This window comes from Bos indicus, chromosome 23 (assembly GCF_029378745.1).
Source record: "Bos indicus isolate NIAB-ARS_2022 breed Sahiwal x Tharparkar chromosome 23, NIAB-ARS_B.indTharparkar_mat_pri_1.0, whole genome shotgun sequence".
NCBI classification, from domain to species: domain Eukaryota; kingdom Metazoa; phylum Chordata; class Mammalia; order Artiodactyla; family Bovidae; genus Bos; species Bos indicus.
Genome location: NC_091782.1, coordinates 30,148,692 through 30,173,627, shown reverse-complemented (window position 1 = coordinate 30,173,627; position 24,936 = coordinate 30,148,692). Strand labels below are relative to the sequence as shown.

Here is a 24,936-nt window from a genome sequence, read left to right as displayed (position 1 = left end):
CCAGAGTGGGAAAACAAAGAAACAGCAGGAGCCTTGTTTTTCTCAGCCTAGGAATGCTTTGTCATCATTTGCATTTCCTGCTTTGACCCTGAGGAGGCTGAGCTTGCAACCTTGGCTGTAACAAGGACTCAGGTCTCCTGCTCGCTTTCTCTCCCTCTCTTCCTTTTTCTTTCTCCATTGTACACTCTCCTCCCACCTTTTGTTCATATGAAGATTAGTATTTAATGCACTGCTATGACATTGAATAACTTCAGGACCACTACTGAAACTGTTCTGATTGTCAATCTTTAGAAACGGTCTTCAGAAATGGTTTTCAAAACCATTGTGTTTCTGCAATAGCTTCATGTGTGAAAGAAAATGAGAGCAGTAACTTTATCAAGAATCTAGCTGGCACAACACTGTATATCAATTATATTTCAGTTTAAGAAAACATAAGAATTTATTTGTATCATCAGCTAACAAGCTATTCATATGGGTGAAATCTGAGAAACTCGCTGAGCCAGGCCAAAGAGCCTTCTTTTAGGGTTATTATCAGCTGGGGGATGGCAATCGGAGGGTAGTAGCAGAAACCTGAAAAACAATGACAAATTAAGGGTTCTATTTTTCTGCATTTAAAATAACTCTTGGGATTCCCCTGGTGGTCCAGTGGTTAAGAATCTGGCTTGCAACCCAGGGGATTTGGGTTGGAGGTCTAAGAACTAAGATACCACATGCTGCGAAGCAACTAAGCTCCCACACCGCAACTAGAGAGTCCGTGCACCTCACTGAAAGATCCCGCGTGAAGCAACGGAGATCCCGCAACTGAGACGTGATGCAGCCAAATAAATGAAATAAATATAATACAAGTTTTAAATAACTGTCAAGGGGAGAACAGGTCTCCTACTAGGGACTTGGCTTCCTCTAGTTTCCTGAGCCACCATCTACAAGGCTGACTCTGTCCTATATTTAGTACATTTCTTAACTTATTTTCCTTTTTGACACTTAGACATCCTGACTATTTGTTTACAATCTGTCTCCCCCAGCAGACTGTAAGTTCACTGGGGGTCCAGACCGATGTCAGTTTTCTTCATTCTGAATCCCCAGCGTGGAAAACAGTGAGTGTTTGTTGAGTAAATGAATAAATGCTCTCAGCGTGGCTGTTGGAACTCAGGTCACCCCCTGAGTTTGTGTTTCTGGAAGGAAGAAGTGGGAGAGTAAAGGGCAAAAGAGGACCAAAGCCTGGAGTGTCAGCTCCAGAAGAACTCTTCTGCAGGTCCATTTCGTGACTTAGACTAACACTCCCTTAGCCAGAACTGTCACACGGTCACTCCTGCTGAATGGCAGGTTGATAAAAAAATTTTTTTTTGTTTATAGCACAGGAATATTAATAAGCAAAATAAAACTAGGATCTCTAGAAGGAGGAATGGGAAAACGGATCCCTCTCTGAATGCTAGGAGCTCCAGAGACATGGGACTCTTCACCATGACCCTTGGCCTTAGACTTTCTACTTTATTTACTCTTATGAGTAACATCAGCTTCCTTGAACTTCACCACATGGTGATTCCTTAATTTTGTACTTACTGATTATTTGTTGAGTTTCTAAGATGTGCTACTACTGCTGCTAAGTCGCTTCAGTCGTGTCTGACTCTGTGCGACCCCATAGACGGCAGCCCACCAGGCTTCCCCATCCCTGGGATTCTCCAGGCAAGAACACTGGAGTGGGTTGCCATTCCCTTCTCCAATGCATGAAAGTGAAAAGTGAAAGGGAAGTTGCTCAGTCGTGTCCGACTCTTAGTGACCCCATGGACTGCAGCCTACCAGGCTCCTCCGCCCATGGGATTTTCCAGGCAAGAGTACCGGAGTGGGGTGCCATTGCCTTCTCCAAGATGTAATTACACATAATTCCAGGCAGTATGAGTAGTAAGAACCCCCTCCCCCAAATTTGTCAGTTGTTCTATTTTTAGGCACCCTTGGCTCAGCTAGTAAAGAATCTGCCTGCAATTCGGGAGACCTGGGTTCTATCTCTGGGTTGGGAAGATCCCCTGGAGAAGAGAAAGGCTACCCACTCCAGTATTCTGGCCTGGAGAGTTATAAAGACTGTGTAGTCCGTGGGGTCACAAAGAGTCAGACCCGACTCAGAGACGTTCACTTTCACTTATTCTTTTGAAACATTCGGCGGCTTAAGCTCTGCCCTACAGGTCCCTGGCTGGGTATGTGCGTACAAGTGTGCACGTGTGAGTGCACAAACCTGTGTCCACACGTCACAAAAAAGAGGAGGGTGTTAGCCCCTCCATTCTCCTTTCCTAGGGGGATGTTGTTGGAAACTGAAAACTCTTTGCCGTGCAAAAGGCAGGCATGTGCACCCCAATAGGGAACTGGAGGTGTGCACAGAGTTGGGGGTCCCAGCCTGTGAGCTCACAAAGGTGATGAGGAGGGCTGAATTCCAGCCTGGGCTCTGCTCTCTTGGTCTCTCACCCTGGCACAGGGCTTGGGCTGCTTGCCCAGAAGGGTCCCTTTTTCTGGTTTATGCCAAATGTGCCCTTCATTGCCATGGGTGTATGCTTATCAGCTGCCTGTGCCCAGAGGAAGGGCCCTTTCCTATTGAGGAGGAGTCTTTAAAATGTACCCAAAGTCTCCCTGTGGGCTGGCTGCAGCCTCCTCTCCTGTACCAAGGTCAGTAGATTTTGCCCCTGCTTGTTCTGAAAGCCAGAGAGATGGGTGAGTTGTCACTGTCCACCGCTCACCCCTTCTCTCCCCTCTTTCCTCTACTGAGTCAGTGTTGGACGCTGCCCTCAGCAAAATGCAGCCGAGCTCACATGGGGTGCCGCCTGTGCTGTGCTCCACTGGAGGTCAAGGAATATCCCAGTCTAGCTCACAGCTCATTTCCAAATCGCCTCGCGGGTGTCTGACCTCAGCCTCCCTCATCTTAATTCTGTTTTAGAGAGTGACACCTGCTGATGTTAGCACCAAACTGGGGTGAGCTGTTTCTGGAGCCCCGTGTGCACGGGCCACACCTTCCAACTTGGAGAACTTGTGAATGTATGAAATAATCAGCTTTCAAAATGCTCAGTGAATAAGGAGAGTACAGAATATTAATAGTTACGGAGCAGACTGTTTTATTTTTTAAATGACAGATTAGCCTGTGTGTCAAATTAAATCTCAGAGAGAAGTTTTCTATATAACAAAAATGTGAAAGGGGAGAGTCTCTGGGTGAGGAGGGCGGAGGAGAGGAGCCCTGCCCAGGGTGTACCTGCCTAGATACTCATCAGAGCCCCTTCAGGCACCTCCCTGTCTCTCTAAGGGTCTGTGGAACATGGTTTGCGTGAGTGCAGGGCAGTGGAAAGAACCCAGGCTTGGAGCTGGGAAATGGCATGAGTTCTTGCTTTTCTACTAATACTTTGAGAGGCCTGGGGCGAGTGAAACAACTCAGTCTCTCGTGTCATCCTCATGACACCCACGGCAACACAGAACAAGTCATGCAGTTGCCTGGAGCTTAAATGGGGAATTACTTCAAAAGATCTCCTCCTCACCTACTCGGAATGTCCTTTTTCAGCAGCCTCCTCCATCTCTTCATTTGCCCATGGATCTTGATATACTCTGGGGCGGGGCGGGGGTGATGGTGGTGGGCAGAGCTGATTGCCACTTCAAACTCCATTATCCTCCTCTCCTTCTGCAATGGGGCCTCAATTTTACCTGGGTGTCAGTATGCTTAAAAACATTTCCTTAGACTCCCTTGCTTCTAGGGGTAGCCACATGGCTACTTGACTAATAAATCATTAGAAATGTGCTTTCAGGAATTTAGTTGCTTCTCTGATTGACTTTTTTTAAATGGTAGGGAAAAAAAATTTTAAAGTAGATTCAGGTGTGACATGCCTTTTGTCCTTTTCTCTTCCTTTCTGCCTGAAATGTGGAGGTGATGCCTGAGGGTGGAGCAGCCACCTTGCACCCATGATGCAGAAAGATAGACAGAGGGACGTGTAGCAGGAGAATGGATTCTCGGTGACTTTAAAAAAAAAAATTATTTACTTTAATTAAAGGCTAATTACTTTACAATATTGTGGTGATTTTTGCCATACATTGACATGACTCAGCCACGGGTGTACATGTGTCTCCCCGTCCTGAACCCCCCTCTCACTCCCCTCCCCATCCCATCCCTCTGGGTTGTCTCAGTGCACAAGTTCCATGCATCAAACTTGGACTGGTCATCTATTTCACATATGGTAATATACATGTTTCAGTGCTATTCTCTAATCATCCCACCCTCACCTTTTCCCACAAAGGCCAAAAGTCTGTTCTTTACATCTGTGTCTCTTTTGTTGTCTTGCATATAGGGTCATCGTTACTATCTTTCTAAATTCTATATATATGCGTTAATATACTGTATTCACATTTTTCTTTTTTGTTTGTTTGGTTTTAATTAATTTATTTGTTTAGTTAGAGGCTAATTACTTTACAATATTGTGGTGGTTTTTGCCATACATTGACATGAATCAGCCATGAGTATTGCTGTTTTTCTTTCTGACTTACTTCACTCTGTATAATAGGCTCTAGTTTAATCCACCTCATTAGAACTGACTCAAATGCGTTCTTTTTTATAACTGAGTAATATTCCACTGTGTATATGTACCATAAGTTTCTTATTCATTTGTCTGCCGGTGGACATCTAGGTTGCTTCCATGTCCTGACTATTGTAAACAGTGCTGCAATGAACACTGGGGTACATGTGTCTCTTTCAATTCTGGTTTCCTCAGTGTGTATGCCCAGGAATAGGATTGCTGGGTCATAAGGCAGTTCTATTTCCAGTTTTTTAAGGAATCTCCACACTGTTCTCCATAGGGGCTGTACTAGTTTGCATTCCCACCAACAGTGTAAGAGGGTCCCCTTTTCTCCACACCCTCTCCAACATTTATTGTTTGTAGACTTTTTAATGGCAGCCATTCTGACTGGCGTGAGATGGTACCTCATAGTGGTTTTGATTTGCATTTCTCTGATAATGAGTGATTATCTAATAATGAATTTTCATTCCAATCACAAAAAAAGGCAATGCCAAAGAATGTTCAAACTACCGCACAATTGCACTCATGTCACATGCTAGCAAAGTAATGCTCAAAATTCTCCAAGCCAGGTTTCAACAGTAGGTGAACCGTGACCTTCTAGATGTTCAAGCTGGATTTAGAAAAGGCAGAGGAACCAGAGATCAAATTGCCAACATCCATTGGATCATCGAAAAAGCAAGAGAATTCCAGAAAAATTTCTGCTTTATTGACTATGTCAAAGCCTTTGACTGTGTGGATCACAGCAAACTGTGGAAAATTCTTAAAGAGATGGGAATACTAGACCACCTGACCTGCCTCCTGAGAAATCTGTATGCAGGTCAAGAAGCAACAGCTAGAACTGGACATGGAACAACAGACTGGTTCCAAATCAGGAAAGGAGTACATCAAGGCTGTATATTGTCACCCTGCTTATTTAACTTATATGCAGAGTACATCATGCAAAATGCTGGGCTGGATGAAGCACAAGCTGGAATCAAGATTGCCAGGAGAAATATCAATAACCTCAGATATGCAGATGACACCACACTTATGGCAGAAAGAGAAGAACTAAAGAGCCTCTTGATGAAAGTGAAAGAGAAGAATGAAAGGTTGGTTTGAAATTCAACATTCAGAAAACTAAGATCATGGCATCTGGTCCCATCACTTCATAGCAAATAGATGGGGAAACAATGGAAACAGTGACAGACTTTACTTTTTTGGGCTCCAAAATTGCTGCAGATGGTCACTGCAGCCATGAAGTTAAAAGACGCTTGCTTCTTGGAAGAAAAGTTATGACAAACATAGACAGCATATTAAAAGGCAGAGATATTACTTTGCCAACAAAGGTCCATCTACTTAAAGCTATGGTTTTCCCATTGTCATGTATGGATATGAGAGTTGGACTATAAAGAAAGCTGAGTGCCGAAGCATTGATGCTTTTGAACTGTGGTGTTGGAGAAGACTCTTGAGAGTCCCTTGGACTGCAAGGAGATCCAACCAGTCCATCCTCAAGGAAATCAGTCCTGAATATTCATTGGAAGGACTGATGCTGAAGCTGAAACTCCAATACTTTGGCCACCTGATGTGAAGAACTGACTCATTGGAAAAGACCCTGATGCTGGGTAAGATTGAAGGCGGGAGGAGAAGGGGATGACAGAGAATGAGATGGTTTGATGGCATCACTGACTCAATGGACATGAGTTTGAGTAAGCTCTGGGAGTTGGTGATGGACAACTGAGAAGCCTGGTGTACTGCAGTCCATGGGGTAGCAAAGAGAACACGACTGAGCGACTGAACTGAACTGAACTGATAATGAGTGATGTTGAACATCTTTTCATGTATTTGTTAACCATCTGTATGTCTTCTTTGGAGAAATTTCTGTTTAGTTCTTTGGTCCATTTTTTGATTGGGTCATTAATTTTTCTCTTGGTAACTTCTTTGAGCAGCTGCATCAGCTTTGGACTGTCTGTTCCAGTCTCCTTGAATATTTTATAAGAAAAATAAACTCCTATTTGATTAAGCCGAATATAACTTTAACCAGGATACCCTCTCGCTACGTAGTTTTGTTTGGAGCTAGAGTAAACAGTGTCTGATGTGTTCCTGCCTTTCAGTGATGCTTCCCAGATGCAAAATCCATAAATATATTCAAGAGATGCCCAAGTTACCAACTCCCTCAGGAGCTGCCAAGGCCCCTGGGAAAACAGACTCAGACTCTGCTTCTCTGTAGGGGAATAGGACATAGCATTAAAAAAAAACTGGCTTCCTTGGCTCTTCCTTGCCACACACTTTCCCTAGTTGTGATGTAGGGTCTTAGTTGCCCCATGGCATATGTAATCTTTTCAAACCAGGGATTGAACCCATGTTCCCTGCATTGGCAAGTGAATTCTTAATCACTGGACCACCAGGGAAGTCCTCCACATAGCATTTTTAAGTTTCAGTTTCCTGCTCTATAACTGAGGAATTGGTAACTACTTAACCGGCCTAGTGTGTTAAAAGCCCCAACCTCATTAGCAATTATAATCACTATCAGTATTCCTCCCTCTGCAGTTTTTTCAGGGTCTTTCCAAAGGGAGTTGGGAACATTTGCTGCCAAGTTCACCTTGGGAGGTGGCCAGGCCCGGATCATTCTGCCTTCGTGAAGTTTCACATCCTTCATTCAAGATTGAGAACTAGGGACTTCCCTGGTGGTTCAGGGGTTAAGAATCCACCTTGCAATGTAGGGGACATGGGTTTGATCCCTGATTGGGGAACTTAGATCCCATATGCCTAGGAGCAACTGAGCCCCTGTGCCACAACTACTGAGCCCACATGCTCTGGAGCTCAGTTGCGGCAACTAAGACCCAACACAGCCAGATAGATTTAAAAAAGATAGATCGAGAACTAGAGTATTCTCATTGAGTTACACATGGAATAGGTGGGCCTGGGGCGGTACTACGGACAACGTTCTTCCAAACCAGGAGAGACAGGGTGATACAGCAGTGATCTCTTGCTTAGTGAGCGCTGTCCTCCTTGGGGAGCTCAATGGAGGTGGAGCCATTTACACCCATAAACCCAAGACGGTGAGAAAGGGAAGTTCCAAAGAGGTTGGGCTGAGTGGGGACCTATGAAGGGTAATGGACAGTGGTTTTGCCTCTCCTGTTCACCTCTTTTAATAACAATATTTTCATAATTGTCCTCCCATGACCTTACCTCTCTCTATCTCCCAGGGTATGTCTATAGTCTCAGTTTTGGGCCTTAGATATGAGACAACTTGCTTCCCTGGTGGTTCAGTGGTAAAGAATCTGCTTGCCAAAGCAGGAGACGCAGGTTCGATCCCTGAGTTGGGAAGATCCCCTGGAGAAGGAAATGGCAACCCACTCTAGTATTCTTGCTGGGAAAATCCCATGGACAGAGGAGCCTAGTGGGCTACAGTACATGAGGCTGCAAAAGAGTCACTAAACTACAACATGAGACAAGTTGAGACAACCTCCTTACTATTGTTTATCTTGCAATTCTCGGAAGGTATTCTTCTAATAGCCTTTTGCCATTTGTCACTGTTTTCTACCTATTCCCGGATGTCATCATTTTTTCTTGCTTATTTCTGTTATGTGCTCACTCCCAAAATGTGATCTCTCCTTCAAGGTCTGTCTTGGATGCCTTTATGAGGCCACTTGGATAGAGACGCTTCCGTTCTCTGGAACCCCATAGCCCTTAGTTTCCATGTCTTCTGAGATCATCAGCAAACTGGCATGTGCTTGCATTAGACTTATTGCCTACACCACCCTTCAGATTCCTTAAGGCAGGAATTGTCTTGTACAGAGGCCTGCCCTTGGCACAGTATACTTGCTTGAGAAGTTTCGCTAAGTTCAGCCGGAAGTTCCAGTTTGGGAAGAAAGGACAGACATACCGCAAGCATGATACATTGAAAGAAAGAAGAGACCATTTCCCGCTTTTTCTTGAGAAAGGTCTCCTATGTATACCTCTGCCACACAAGTGTGTGCATGCTCAGTAGCTCAGTCATGTCCAACTCTTTGCCGCCCCATGGACTGTAGTCTGCCAGGCTCCTTAGTCCATGCGATTCTCCAGGCAAGAATACTGGAGTGGGTTACCATTTCCTACTCCAGGGGATCTTCCTGACCCAGGGATCAAACCCATGTCTTTTGTGCCTCTTGCATTGGCAAGCAGATTCTTTACCACTGCTCCACCAGGGAAATCCCTGCCACTCAGATATAGGACAGGAAGTAAAAGGTTTGGCTAGAAATCACCTGCTCACAGAACTCTTTTCTTCAGGAGAAAAACAAGCTATAAAATAAATCACTACCACCTCTCATTTCCTGTAATAAATTCTGAATAACTCTTTTCTAGGGACCTGTTGAGTCAGAGGTTCACACCTGATTAGGTAAGTCCTGGGTGTGGTCAGGGAAGAAATGATTTTTTTTTTTTTAGTTTCTGCACCCAGCATCAGCTATTTATATATCAGTGATGCAAGTCTCCATATGTAGAATTCTTGATATTGTTCAAAGTAGTTTCATACACATGCCCAAACAGGACTGACCAGGGTTAGCTGTCTAGAAAAGGAATGTGATGGAGCAGGTTCAAAGGATCCCCCAATGCTTGCACTGGAAAAAAAAGCTTTCTCCAGGGTGGGAACACAGTAGGAAAGGAGAAGCAGGACCTCCCTGTTCTGACAGTGTTAGCTCCGGATGGGACCAGTGGGAGAGAGACAACAGGTTGGAGAGTAGATTTGAGTCACTGGCATGTAAATTGGAATTAAAGAGCTGATAGTAGACAAGGTCACCCTGGGAGGGTGAGAGGAGGAGGGTGGACTGAGGATGGAGTCCCAACACCCAGACAGTGAGAGGAGGACAAGACCCCAGAGGAGGCCAGGAAGGGACGGCAGAGATTCTAGGAAGAAATGAGGGAGGGAGTTATGGAAGCCAAGGGAGTCGAGACTGAGGAGGGAGGGAAAAAGAGAGAGAGAATCAGCTCCAGTATATGCAGCACAGACTTACTGCTGTAAGAATCAAAATGTGTCCATTGGATTTGGAGTGGGGCCAAGGGTGAGATGAGGGGAACAAAAGTGGAGACAGAAGGTGAATTTTCCAGGTGCCGAGAGGACCAAGAAATAAGGAGAGCGTGGCAGACATAGAGGTCACTAACTGTCTGCTCCTAGTCTCCTCCTTCTTCCAGCAGCCCCACGTGGTGACTGAGCAGGCCCGGGGCGGAAAGGCCTGGCTGTTTCAGCCTATTTTGGTTTGCTCTAATTGGGAATACCTGCTCCAAGCACTCCACCAAGTTACTGAGGAAGCATTGCTGGGACCGAAGCTTGGTTTCTCTCCTCCCTCTGCCCTGTTCTGCTTTCACTGGTATTGCTCCTTAAATGACATCTTGCATCCCAAACTCCACCTTGGCTTCTGTTTCCGGAGAGTCCAACTGCCCACAGAGCATGATGGAAACAAGGGAAGGTAAAAGAAGCGAGTAAAAGCAAAAATGAAGGTTTCTTTTTTCCCCTTTCTGTTCACTTGTCTTAAGAGTAGGAAGGATCCAGGGGAGAAGAATTGCCTGAAGACACTGGCAAGAGACAGGAGGGCTGACCGAGCAAGGTCTTGGGGAGAAGAGGGAGCATGGACTTTAAGGCTAAAAAGTGATTGGCCCAGAATAAGAGGGACATGTTGCCCAGTCCCTGAGACTGAGGCTGAGGACATGCTGATGAGTTGATGTTGAGCATTTGGGAGTTGGTCAAGGAACACACTGCCAATGACTTTCGTTTCAGCACTGGGTGATGACTCTGTACTGGAGAGATAAAAGGAGGAATCCTTGAGGTTAAAGTGGATGAGATGCCTTCCCCCACAGTGAGAGAGGATCTGGGGGAGGCAGATTTTAGCACAGCTGTAAACAGAGGAAAAACCTTGGGCAAAACTCATTAAACAAGAGAATGGCATCTGGGACAGAGAGGAACGATCCACTTCATCCCATGAGAATCTGTTTGGCCTGTTCAGATGGATTTTGGGTACTGATTCTGAAGTCCAATGAGTTTTCTATGTCTTAAAACTCTGCTCCATCCACATATTTGCTAAACACACACTTTTGTGTTTTACATAACACACAAGACATGACACAAATATTGAACAGGGCAGGATTGTGGTGAGAACCTTCCAGCACCTTAGGTAGTGCTGTGTGTGCTCAGTCATATCTGACTCTTTGCAACCCCATGGACTGTAGCCCTCCGGGTTCCTTTATCCAAGGAATTTTCCAGGCAAGAATATTGGAATGGGTTCCCATTTCCTTCTCCAGGGGATCTTTCGGACACAGGGATTGAACCCACATCTCTTGTCTCCTGCATTGGCAGGAAGGTTCTTTACCTTGGGTTACTATCACTTTATCAGCTCCAATTTCTCCTAACTGTACAATTGCCTATTCCAGAAGGATGTGATTTGAGATGTCATGAGATAACCTTAATCATATGCAGACTGTGGTCTGTTACACTGCCCTCATTCTATCGGTCTATAATCCTGACAAGAGAACATGATGTGAGGACAGTCTAGCATCACCTGCCCTCGCTGAGCCCCCATGAGGCCCTAGCAGCCTCGTTTGCTTCTCCTAAAGGCTCACAAAACACCTTTTTGTATCTCATTTGGGGATTTTCCCCTAAATGACTCAAAGGTCATTTTCAAGGTCACTTACGAGTAGTTTTTAACATTCATCTTCTTTTCCATCTTAGGAAATCAGTTGTATTCTCTGTAACCTCTCTCTGCCTGTCTGTGATTCCTCAAAGACTGTTGGCAGTGTGTTGGTGACACTCAGAGTTAATTCCTTTTTTTTTTTTTTTGAGAGCTCTGGAGTGGAATCCATCCAGACTAGCAAGTTTGAACACATTTAGAACAGCTATATTTTCTCTTACGTTCTTTCTTAGGTGTTTGTTTCTGAATCCTGCTTACCACGTTTTTCTACCCTCTTCTATTCTAACACCATGCTTCTAACTGAGAAGCTGGATGCACTAAAAAGATTCTGCTCTTCCTCTATCATCTGGAAACGACACATTTGGCCAGCAAAGGGACTAACTCCTAGCATGTCCTTTTTCCCTTTGTTGGAACCAGCTTCCCCTCCTACCAAGAGCAAAATTCCTTATCATTTCCTGCAGTGATCTGGACACCATCAAGTTCAACACCCTGCCATTTAACAGAGTGAATGATAATTCTAATGGTAATATGGGAGGAAAGTAGAAGACAAAAGGGAATTACTCTAAAACGACGCATGCATACTTTTTTTTCCAGCAGCTGCAAAGGCCGTGCTCCAGCTCACCATGTAGTTTCTAATTTATTTGGCCACCAGAGGGCAAACTGAGTGCATTTTTTTAAGGAAGGGGGAAGGCTGCCACCCGAAACAATCCCAACAAAACACTATTAGATAATCATTGCTGAAAATGTCCACAAGAAAGCATATTCCAAGTGTCTATTCTAAGTTGATATTTTGATATGGTTTCCTCTCCATGAGGACATCTTAACCTTAAAATTCCTAAGATGGGCCTCCTGAATTTTCTTCCCCTCCCATGTGTGTGTGTGCATGTGTGTGTATGTGCGTGCGTGTGCATGTGTGCACGCATGTGTGCATATGTGTGTGTGCGCGCATGCGTGTGTGTGTAGAAAGCCCCCTGAGAGCAAGAATGGGTTGCCTATACCGCATCCAACATGTACTTCCCATTGCTATAAATGCCTCATTATTGAGCCATTGAATCTCCAAGTGGGTGAAGAGATCAACGAGGAATTAGTGCTAATCTTAACATTATTGGACTAAAACATGAATCCCATCTGTGAAGAGAAGGCTGAGTCCTATGGGAGTCTGAGGACTTCCCTCAGTTGATCCCTGAGGGTTAGGCTGTCCCTGCTGGTTGCATCTGGGTATGACTTGGTGCTTGTGGGGTTTGGAGTCCGAGGTAAGGGGTGCCCGAGTCTGCTGTGGGTCTTTGAGGCTGAGGAGGTGGGAGGACGAGGGGGAATGAGAGCGGTTATGACAAGAGGGAACTGAGAAAAGTAAAAACATGCAGGGTTTGTTTTGTGTTTCTGTACACTTTTGACCCTGGGGAATTTTAAAGGACTTTTTCTAATATTTATCTTAGATGGATGGCGTCATTCATTTGATACATATCCCAGGCACTATGTAGGGGTTGGGAATAAACAGTAAATGCTGCAGAGTTCCAAGCTTCAGGGAGGTTTTTTTTTGTTGTTTTTTTTTTTTCAGTTTGGCTGTGCTGAGCATCATGTGGAATCTTAGTTCCCCAACCAGGGATTGAACCCTGGGCCCCAGCAGTGAAAGCACCTAGTCCTAACCACTGGACTGCCAGGGAATTTCCCTTCAAGGAGCTTCCTAAGTTTGTTTTTAGCCCCATAAGGACAGCATGGAAATCCCAGGAGAGGTGCTTTGACACCCCAGGAAACATCCAGGGTCCAGATGTGTGGATGGAGACACAGCTCCCAGCAAAAGCAGATTTTCTTGAAAACTGCTGAATGTGAGGAATAAGTCAAAATGGCAAACCTTCAGGAAAATACCCTAAATCATTTCTTATATAAAGGAAAACATTGAGTGTTTGCTGAAGAAAGCAAAAGAAAGCAGCATAACCGCGCTGCAAAAATGTAAATTGATCCCTGGTGATTGCTAAGATCTTGATGATCTGATAAAATGGCACAAAAGGCAGAGCAAACACACCCTTGTGTTAAAGCCAGAAATTTCATCTAAGTCAAAGATGTTACCAAAGACAACTGGAGGAATCAAGTCTGTTACCGAGTATAAACAAGGTTCTACTGTACAGCACAGGGAGCTATGTCAATATCCTATGATAAACCATAATGGAAAAGAATATAAAAAAGAAAGGCTTAATAAACAAGAAGGTCAGACTGTGTAACACAGGGAACTCTAATCAATATCCTGTGATAAACCATAATGGAAACGAATATAAAAAAATGTCTATATGTGTATAACTGAGTCACTTTGCTGTACAACAGAGATTGACAGCACATTGTAAATCAACTATACTTCAATTTAAGAAAAAAAGATCATCTCTGACTCCAAGCTCCTACTGTTCACGGCTCAACAGGCTAATACATCGCGCTTTGCTGTGGGCCCATCACCACCATCCTCTCCAGAACTCTTTTCATCTCGTATGACAGGCTCTGTACCCACGAAACAACTTCTCATTCCCCGTTTCCTCTAGCCCCTGGAAACCACCACCTTACTTTCTGTCTCTACAAATGTGACTACTTCTTGTAAGTGGAATCTTACAATGTTTGTCTTTTTGTGGCCGGTTTATTTCACTGAAAGTAATATCCTCAAGGTTCATCCACGTCGTAGCATGTGTTAGGACTTCCATTTCTTTCTTCCTTTATTATTTTTAATTACTTATTTTGGCTGTGGCGGGTCTCCCCGCTACACCCAGGGGCTTTCTCTGGTTGTGTCCAGTGGGGGCTGCTCTCTAGTTGCAATGAGTGGGCTTCTCATTGTGGAGCTGCTTTTGTTGCCGAGCATGGGCTCTAGAGCACAGGCTCAGTAGTTGTTTTCTTTTAAAGTTGAGTAATATTCCATCATATGTGTAGACCATGTTTTGTTTACTCATTTATTCACTGATGGACACTTGGATTGCTTTCACCTTTCACCTTTTAGCTGTTGTGAATAGCGCTGCTATGAACGTGGGCATATAAATACCTCTTTGAAATTCTGCTTTTGGTTATTTTGGGCATGTCCCCAGAAGTGGAATTGCTGGATCATATGGTAATTCTGTTTTTAATTTCTTAAGGAACCACTACTCTGTTTTCCACAGCGGCTCCATGACTTTACATTCCTACCAACAGTGCATAAGTGTTTTAATTGCTTCGTATCCTCACAAACACTTGTTATTTTCTATTTTGATAGTAGCCATCCTAATGGTGAGGTGGCGTAAAACCTTCTTAAACACAGGTTTTCTGATAATTTTGATCTCCCAAACTCCTAACTTTGAATAAAGTCCTAAATTCCCTAATCACAATGTTTTTACCAAAGAATATTTTCAGGATACGATACCCGCCATGGTTAGAGAAAGGATATTCTATGTCATTTGAACAGTCTTTACCCAATATAAAGGTAAAAATTTGAATTCTATTTTAATTTTCTTTCATTATGAATGAAGTTGAACTTTTCCCTGTAATTGCTAGTTATGATTTCTCTGCTGTGAATTGGGTCTGAATTTTTTACATGGTATAATATAAAGCAGAAATAACTACTGAATGTTTTCTGTGTGCCAGCTACTGTTCTAAGAATTTCTCATGTAGTAGCGCAGTTAATCCCGACCCACCATGAGGCAAGTACAACGATTAATGTCATTTTTATGGAGGAAACAGAAGAATGGAGAGGTCAGGGAACTTGTCCAAGGCCCTACCCAGGAAGCCTGGATTCAGAGTCCGTGCCCTTAGCTACAGAGTGGCCAATATTTTCCTAACCTGCTTGATTTTTTTTCTATTAACTATAAAATTAAAAAATAATTATCAGCCTATTCCTTTCCTATTCCTATTCCTTGTTACCACTTTTTTTGGGGCCATGCCCTTGGCAGTGAAAGCAGAGTCCTAACCACTGGACCACCAGGGAATTCTCAGTACATTTTTTTTTCTTTCAGCCAGTCTAGAACATTCTATCCTTTTCGGATAATAGAAAATTTTTTATATTAGATGTTTATATATGTATTAATACATATTTTCTATCCTTTCTTTTTCATTTTTATGCAGACTATTATGCAAACCATTTTTAAAGTCTTTAATTTGTTACAGTATTCTCTTTTAAGTTTTGGTTCTTTTTTGGCCTTGAAGCATGTGAGATCTCAGCTCCCCAACCAAGGTTCGAACTCCCACCCCTTGCATTGGAAGGTAAAGTCTTAACTGCTGGACTGCTGAGGAAGCCCCTGTATGTATTTTCCAAAGAATCTTCTCTCTGAAACCATTTATTGAATTACACTTTTTGTTCTATCGTTTTGTGATGGTACCTTTCTGCTGGTCTTTATCTCCTAATCGCTGTTTGTTTAATAAACGTTGTATGTTCAATCATCTCTTTGAGGATCCTGAAGTCTCTTTCTGGTCATTCTGTTTTTTTCACTTCATCTGGCGTAACTCTGCCTCTGGAGTATTGATGCTGCTGGTTGCTTTTCTTAGTATTAGTTTCTGTGGATTGTGGAATTTTAGTTTCCAAGTCATTTCCAGGTTTTCCATCTTTCTTCTCCGGTTCCTCGCTCCTCCTTGTCCAGTGACCGAGCAGTTGCCCACCCCAGGGCCCTGTCCAGTGTGAAGTCTTCTATGGCAGCCAAGGCTCCTGCCCTGGCCTGACCTGCCGATGACTCAGGTCCAGCCCCGCGGCCGAAAGAGGCTGGGTTACAGCCGTGTGCAGCACTGTATGCTCTGTAGGGCACAGTCCCAGGCAAAGTCAGTAGCAACTTATTTCAATCTATTTTTTTTTTTGGAGATGATGGGAAGAGACCAATCACAGTTCCTGAATTTTTGATATGAATTGACTACTCTGGTCCCCCAGCTCAAGTGGGCAATTCAATTCTTTGTCATCACTTGACAGGACTTGAATTGCCAGCTGCCCTTGACTGTATCCAGACTCCAAAAAGTTACAGCATCAGCCTTGTTCATCTTTTGCACTTTTATATTCAATTCTGGGAATACCAATGAAGATAGTCTCCCCTTGTTAAAAATGGATTTTTAATTTTATCTTACAGTTTATCACCATTGCTTTGTACTGGAAGCCTTGGGTTCTCTATTCTGTCTCACTCGTGTGTCTGTGTCTTTATGTACAAGCATTTATTGTTGCTTTCTCTCTCTTATTTTTTCATTGTAGCTCTCTGTTATGAGTTAAGGAGCCTGTCTCACAAGTTCCTCCAATCATGTCCTGGCCGCTTTCTCCAGTCTGGATGAGGTAGGAAGCTTTACAGCAGTAATCTGACATGAGAGAGGAGGAAATGGTGCTGTCCCCCCACCCAATGTGAGGACGCATCAGTGGAGCCCTGGGGTTGCTCTTCTGAAACAGCAGGAAGGTTTCTCCTTGGAAGTTCAATGCCAACATGTCACCAGGGGTCTCCAGCCAGGCTAGATCCAGCACCAGGGAGTATAGCAGAGTGAACATTGGTGGCTTGACATGGTTCCTAGATGGACAACCGGAAGTTTAGAATCTGAGGGATTCCTGCAGAAAATAATGGTGTATACAGCAGCCAGGATGTACCTGAGGCACTGTGCACCATGTCCTTAGGACCCCTCAAGTAAATTGTCCAACATTCCACACTGGAGGCAGGGCACATCCATGGCCCGGGTCCGTCCCCCTCTCCTGCTGCGCCAGAATATTTCTCGTGCCATAGGCAGGGTGATTGAAACACAGAGCTGCATACAAAGTGGTGCCTCTTTTGCAGCATAAACAGAACCAGATCTTCAGCTTGAGGGCCCTCATGGCTATGAATTCAGGGGCAGGGAGCAGCAGCCTCTGCTCCACCCAGAGGCCCTGGCTCCCTTTCTGCCACTTGGCCTACAATCAGGCCCAGTGGGGCTGACAGAGGTGCAGATACGGGGCAGGCTCCCCCAGTACCAGACACACAGGGCTCTCTGCCTTGCCAGACTGTCTCTTGAGATGCCTGTGCAAGTCTGCCCCAGAAACACGTTCTTCCTGGAACTGGGTGTCATCTCAGGACAGAGAATATCAGGAGTCATAACTTGGCCTTGTGGCTAGTCTGCAGGTTGCTGGGCTTGGGCTTTGGGCCTGAGCCGGGACTTGCAGCGGGGAACCTCTGGGAGGGCCACCAGAGGGAGCCCTTTCCACATCTTAGATGTGCTGGTGCGCGCACCTGAGTTTCTACATGATGACTATATTGAATCGTGCCTCCATTTTCCTAATTTGTGTAGTCAAGCTCGTCTCTTGCCACGGTTCAGGTTCTAACTTACTTCGATGTAGTTATGTAATGTTGAAATCACACATCACAGTGTGGGCTTGGAGAGAAACAAGAGGGGTTGCATGTGCCTTCACTCCCCAAATGCCACCCCCCCGCCCCACCGCCCCCTGTCCACCTCACCTGGCAACCAAGGTCTTGAGGTCATCCTGAAGCTATAGTGGCCCCAGCAGCAGATGGAGAGGGACATCAGTGTAGGGAGGGCGCCTAGATTTGCTGCACGACCCTCCAGCAGACAGCTTTGCTAGGATGGAGAGCCCTGGCTGCTGGCAAATCCTTCCTGCTCTTTTTGGATGCTCTAGAGGCTGCAGGTGGGGCCACGAGTGGTTCAAGGAGGCTCAGGGAAGAATCTGCCTGGGTGAGAAGAGAGTGTGGCTGTATCTGAGGAGGGCAGTGGCTGACCCAGCTTCAGGTGTATAGGAGGGTCACTGGGGAGGGAGCTGAAAAGAAGGACTCTGCAGGGCAAGATGGAGCCAAGGGACCTTTCCAACATGAACGTCACAATGGGATTCTGGCTCCCTGTAAAGCACCTCACACTCCCTGGCTGGGTCACAACACTGAAGGGTGGTGCTGTTAGAAGCCATCGAGTAAGTCTAAAGGAATTTCAGGGTCTTGGGGGCCTTATTATTCTCTGGTGCAGGCTGAGAAAAGGCCAGGCCCTTCTAGAAAAAGAACCATGTCCAACATAGTCCTGCCCATGTTGTAGGTAAGAGATGGTAGGAGGAGGGAGAGATTGAGATGGAGAGAGGAGGCAGAAGGTAGGGCCTGCTGATCCTCTCTGGCTCCTATGTTTCAAACACTAGTCCCCCTGAGGGAAATGAATGGATTCAGGACATAAGCCCAGCACTCAGAGACTAAGAGCCACCCGCCCCCCCACTCCCAAAGGGAAGGGATTCCCTTGGAGTGAGAGTGAGGGGATTCTATGAGGCTGTGGACATTGTGGGTCCTAGAGGATGAGGGTCTTTGGGCTGAGCCCTGGGAAAGGGGCAGAGATGGCAGAAAGGTCTGTAACAGCAGGGAGACCTCAGTCTGGCTTCTTGGAGCCTGCAGTCGCTGAGGAGGAAGCAGCATGTGGAGCTGCCCACAGGGCAGAACCTCAGCTGCCTCACAGCAGAGCCCTTGTCCCCAGCTAGAGGCAGGAGAGCGGCTCCCCACACAAGAGTGCCGTGTCCCCCAGGGAGCGTGGGAAGGAAAGTTGTAGCAGATTTGTGCAGTGGATACTTCTCAGTGAAGACAACATATCATCCTATAGCCCCATGTGACAAAGCAGTGAATCTGCAGACAAAAAATCAAATGGAAGAAGCCAGATCCGAAAGGGCACATAGTGTATGATTCGATTTATAAAAAGCTCAAGTCCAGACGAAATTGTAGAGGCCAGAAGAATGGTGACCCTCGGGGGAGGGGAGTGACTAAAAGGAGGCGTGAGGGAGGCCCCTGGCATTTGGGGAATGTTCTATTCCTTAGTCTAGGTGCTGGTTGCATAGATGTGCTTGCTCGGTGTGTGAAAGTTCACTGGGATTTGTGTGCCTTTCTATGCAGATGTTATATTTGTGTAAAACATTTTTTTTTTAATTTAACTGCAAAAACATGAGACTCCAGAATGGAGTGAGGAGGTGGGAACACTTTTCTATTATTTCAGTACCCATTGTGCTCCAAGCCCTCTTCACAGGATCTTTGCTCCCATCTCATCAAGAGGAGGGGAGGCAGCGCAGAATTTAAATCGTGAAGGACTTTTACTCTTCATTTTTGACATCTTCTGTGAATCAATATATATATATATATATTTGACCAACTGTTTAATGGCATCCTGAATTGATCTCATGCATTTTTCAGCTCCTGAGAAAACTAAAATGGATAAAATGGGGTTTGTGTTACTGTGAGCCTGCAATTTGCTTCCTCCTTCATAAAATACTAGCCGGACGTCCAGTATATGAGCATCAGCATCTGTAAATCCAGCAGCATGACCGGTGGGCTACTCACATCAAGCAGGCAGACACTGTTGATTAAGCTGGAGGTCTCCTTGATATCATTTCCTGGTCTCCTGGTATCGTCTTCAACTCCCCCAGTTTCATTGCTGCAGGCAAGTCTTAACTCACCTGGATTCACCTGGAGGAAGGGGACTAATTCTATCCACTGCTGGCAATTAAAGATGGCCACAAATGCTTTTGGCCACTTCTCCCATTGAGAAATGGGGTCTTCTTGAATTTGAGTGGGTTCTAGGACTTTTTGATCAACAGAAGTTGGTGGAGGCGATGCTGAGCCACTTTCTAGACCTAGGCAACCTCCATTTCTGGTCTCTTGGAACACTCTCTGGGAGCCCAAGCCACCACGCAGGAAGTTCAGACTCCCTGAGGCTGCATGCTGGAGCAGCCATGCCCAGCACCATGGTCACACCAGAAGAGCTCAGTTGTCCCCTCAAGGAGACAGAACTGTGAGGGAAGCTGTCTTGAACACTTTGGACTGGGCCATCTGCCAACTGAGAGTGATCCCAGTCCACATTGATAGGAGTAGAATTGCTGAAATGACAGGTAAAATCATGAGCGAGGCTGTTTTAAGTCACTAGGTTTGGAGCAGTTATGCAACAATAGGTAGCTGAAACATCTGAATTGCTATCTGGACCAGAGCTTCCACGTCCTTGGTTCTGTAAGAATCCATCTCCTTGACTCACTTTGCCAATGTGGATACTACAGAACTTGCCAACCCTTCATTCCATTAGAATTCTTTTTGTTGCCAGGCTTGTGGCAGAATAATTTATTGTGAAATTATTTTTTGTTCTGTTCTTATTGCGCTATGTATGTTTCCCCCACTGAGAAAGTTATGAAGCTTTTGCTCTCAATTCTGAGCCTCTGTTTTGGGTATAGAGAGAGTGGGTGGGTGTTGGCATTTGGATTATGTGCAAACACCTAGGCTGAGAGAGACAGAAGTGGGCTGTGGGTATGTGCTGAGCAGCAGAGGCTGAGAATCTCTGGGATCTGGAAGAGTGGTGCCCTCCCCGAAATGAGTAGTGGAGTCCTAGATCCCTAATTGTGCCCAGAGCACACCCAGACTGGACCATAGCTGGGGAATGCTCAGAGAGGACAGAAATGGTTTCTCCCAGGCTGGAGCACAGAGGCCAAGGTCCCCAGGGGAGACTCTGCAGTCAGTGATACGGGCATCTGTAAGGGGCAATGCTGGGCCTGACACAGGGGGCTCCAGGGTTGACAGCAACCTCTGAAATCAGAGAGAACAACAGAAACAATGGCTGCTGCTATGGACTGAATGTTTGTGTCATCCCCAGAGTCCTGTGTTAAAGCCCTATCCCCAGTGTGATGGTGTTGTAATGGGTGGGAGGTAATCAGGTCTAGATGAGGTCATGAGGGTGGAGCCCATATAAAAAGAGGAAGTGATCAGAGCACGCCTCCCCTTAACACCATGTCATGTGAGGACACAGTGAGAACGTGGCCATCTGCAAACCAGGAAGAGAACTCTTACCAGACACTGAAGCTTCCAGCACCTGGACTCCCAGCCTCTAGAACTGTGAGAAAGAGAGGAGTGTTCTTTAAGCCACCTTGTCTGTGGTATTTTGTTGCAGCAGCCTGAGCTGCCAGCTACCCCAGTTAGCAAGTCCAGGGACTTGCTCTCAGCTCTTCTGGCACTGCTTAAACCCCTGATGTTTTACAGTCTCCTGAAGGGAGGAGGGAGCCCCACTAATGACTAGGGTTGAATTTCCTTGCAGTCTGGCAGTTTGGGACACAGAACAGATTCCATTTAATTGAGAAAAAAATGAGGAATGTGATATTTCATGCACACTTTGTAACCAAGAATGATAAATGTAACATGCTTCTCAAGCCATCTGGAACATTTCATGGCTTTTCCTTTATTGCATTGAGGGCTCCTCTGGCCATTGAATTCTTGGTATTTTCCTTGGCAGGATTTTCGTGAAACATCTCCAAGATTTGGATTTATTTAATTATTTAAATAAAAAGGGCATGGAAACAGAGGAGGGCTTGCTCAGAAAAGTAAAACCCAAATATTTTTGATGCATGTCCTTTGCTTTTCACTTACTGAACATCTGGTCTCTGGATTCTTTGATTTTAACAAATCATGTATGGAGTTTTTACATTTCCAATCTTTTAAAGAGATTACATTTATGTAGTTTAAAATGAAACACATATCAAAAGGTACATGAGAAATATCACTCTCATTTAGGTCTTTCTCTCTGTTTTCTGTCACTTTGCCCCGTAAGTAACCATTTTTAATATAATAGTGACTTTTTTACCCTTCCAAAGTTTCTTTGTGCAAATGTACTTTTTTTCTTTCTTCCTTTTTTAAAATACTTACTTTTGGCTGTGCTGGGGCTTTGTTGCTGCCCAGGCTTTTCTCTAGGGGCTACTCTAGTTGTGGTGTGTGGGCTTCTCATAGCGGTGGCTTCTCTTGCTGTGGAGCAGACTCTAGGGTGTGCGGGCTTCAATACTTGTGGCCTACTGGTTCAGCAGTTGTGGCTCACGGGCTCTAGAGCACAGGCTCAGTAGTTGTGGAGCACAGGCTCCGAAGCACGTGGGATCCTCCCGGACCAGGGTTCAAACCTGTGTCTCCTACACTGGAAGAAAGATTCTTTACCACTGAGCCACCAAGAAAGCCCTGTTTTATTCTTTCTTACACAAAAAAGCATATTATATATAGCCTGCTCCTTCTTTTTTAAAAATTTAACTACCTCCTCTGGGTATCTTTCCATGTCAGAGCACATAAAACTCTTCCTCTGGTTTTTGGACACTATTCCATCGGTGTCCCCAACCTTAGCTCAAACAGTAAAGAATCTGCCTGCAATGCAGGAGACTCCAGGTTCAATCCCTGGGTTGGGAAGATCCCCTGGAGAAGGAAGTGGCAACCCACTCCAGTACTCTTACCTGGAGAATCCCATGGACAGAGTAGCCTGGTGGGCTACAGTAGTCTATGAAGTCGAAAAGAGTCGGATACAACTGAAGTGACTTAGCACACACATAGGCTGTATAGTAATATAGCTGGCCCTCCATAACTTCAGTTTCTGCATCCGCAGATTCAACCAACTGTGGATCACATGATATGTCTACCCCCAGAGGTTGGTTGAATCTGTGGATGTAGAACTGGCAAATACAGACAGCTGGCTACAGGACTTAAGCCTCATCAGATTTTGGGACCCCTTGTGGGTACTAGAACCAATGCCCCGCAGCTACTGTGGTATGACTCCATTATAAAATAGAGATGAGAGATGCTGACATATTTTGAGAAGTCTATCACAAAAACTTGAGTGTTTAGCAAATGCATTATGAAAAGAAATCAATCAAGTGCAAGTGGTTGAAGCATAGGATCCAAGCTTTCAGTTATTGTAGGAATTGAAACTGGATGTAATAAAAGTCCAGCCATTGTAAGGGAACTAGTATTCCAAAAGATGAGGGAAGCTGAGGACTATGTCAAGATACAAACATGAAAGAATGTCACAGTTTACTTATTCTTTGCCTTCTCTTAGGGATGGAACAAGATTAAAGATTAACCCAGGAAGCGTATAATAGAGTTGGCTTCCTCCCTTATACAATTCCACATTTTCATTTTCCACATTAACATTCATATGGAATTGATTTTGAGTATAGAGAGAAAATCCTAATCGTTGATGTATTTCATATGGTTAGAAACAAAATACCATTTATGTAATATAATAAAATTGTCTTTTCCCACTAGTTTGAAATGTATATTTTACCATATACCTGTTGACCTAAAACAAATAAACTGCCAATTACTTCCCTAGCAAAGGTAAGTTTACTCTGGATCAGCAAAAAATTGCAATTCAGAGCCTGTGACCACAGCAAGCCGAATGCAAGTCCTTGAGCAGGAAGGAGAGGAAAACTCTTTTTAAAAGGGGAAAAGGAAGTTGGGGGGGCTGTAGTAAATAGAGAGTCCACTGGAGAAATGGAGAGTTCAGAGTTTAGTGGCTTTTGACATTGGCTGAGTTGTGACAGCCTCTCATTGGCTGAACTCTTGCCAGGAAGAAGAGGAAGTCTTTCTTCTTCCTGTTGGGTTTTGCTATTGTCATGGGGTATGAGAGCTCCCCCTTCTGGCCTCTTGACTATTTTAACTGAGGTTTCCATTTATAAATTTTTATATATCAAATTCTACTTTTAAAATTTTTAATTAATTAATTAATTTATTGACCGAACTGGGTCTTCACTGCTGCACGGGCCTACTCTAGTTGCCCTGAGTGGGGCCTACTCTCTAGTTGCGTTGTGCGGGCTTTTCACTGCGATGACTTCTCTTGCTGGGAAGCAAAGGCTCTAGGGTGTGTAGGTTCAGGAGTTGTGTCTTGCTGGCTCTAGAGCACAGGCTCGGTGATTGTGTCACATGGACTTAGTTGCCCTGCAGCATATAGGATCTTCCCAGACCAGGAATTGAACCTGTGTCCCCTGCATTGCAGGGTGGATTCTTAACCATTGGGCAACCAGGGAAGTCCCAATATACCAAATTTTTACATACAACTTAGATCTCTTTGTGGGCTTTAGTCAGCTTCATTGGTTAAGCGGTTTGGTACCAACAAGACTTGATTTTAACTATCAGGTCTTGCCAGTGTATTTTAACACCTAGTGAATGACACCCTTTCATTTCTTCTTTTTTTTTTCCCCTCAAAATCTCTTGAAAATTTATTACATTAAAAGTCCTCTTACTATTGTAGTTATCTTATATTCAAAGATAACTTGGGGGAAATTGATGTATTTACAACATTGAGGATTCACATTCAAGTACTTGGGGTATTCATATTAATGTTTATGGTCCTTCAAAAATATTTAACCTTCTTTCCAGGGATGTGAATGGCTGCCTTTATCTTGAGTATGTTTCTTACGTATTTTATATATCACTACTGTGAATAAGAATTTTCTGAATTATATTTTCCAACAGGTTGTTGCTGATAGAAAATCTATTGCTTTTATATATTATTTTGCAATTGTCCACATATCTGCATTTAGTTTTACAGTTGATACTCTTCAATTTTCTAGGCATATAATCAAGGCTGTAAGTAAGAATACTTTGATTTTTTCATCCTTTCCTGTATAACCAATATACATTCAAGTTCTTTAATTTTATATTATCTTATTGTTTTGGATATGTTTGTCTAGGAAATGTAAATAATAGTTAATGATAGTGGCTATAGTGGGAAATTTATGTAATCGTAGGAATGTTTCAGTATATATTATCTGGGTTGTTGATTCTTTAGCATGATTTTTAAAAATGTCTTTTTATTTATAGGTTCCAAGAATTTTTTTTTGTATACTTATAATATTGTTCAGTTTTATTAGCTATCAATAATCTAGATGATCCTGTGGTTTATCTCCTTTGGCTTACAGATATGATAAATTTGTATATATTTTAAAATATTAAGCTATCTTTGCATTTTTGGTTAAAATAATCTCATACTAAAATTTTATCTTCTGGATCGAGACTCTGGAAACCTTAAAATTTCTTCCAGAAATTCTATATATCCAGTCAGCT

At 44.2% G+C, this 24,936-nt stretch overlaps 1 long non-coding RNA gene across 1 annotated transcript; it reads left to right on the top strand.

Moving 5' to 3' along the window:
- The first annotated feature begins 2,432 nt into the window (after positions 1-2,432).
- LOC139179000 (uncharacterized) lies at positions 2,433-24,512 on the top strand. The gene is made up of 3 exons (XR_011563432.1): positions 2,433-2,652; positions 16,347-16,424; positions 19,276-24,512. It is a non-coding gene; the product is annotated as an uncharacterized lncRNA (long non-coding RNA).
- The last annotated feature ends 424 nt before the right edge of the window (positions 24,513-24,936 follow it).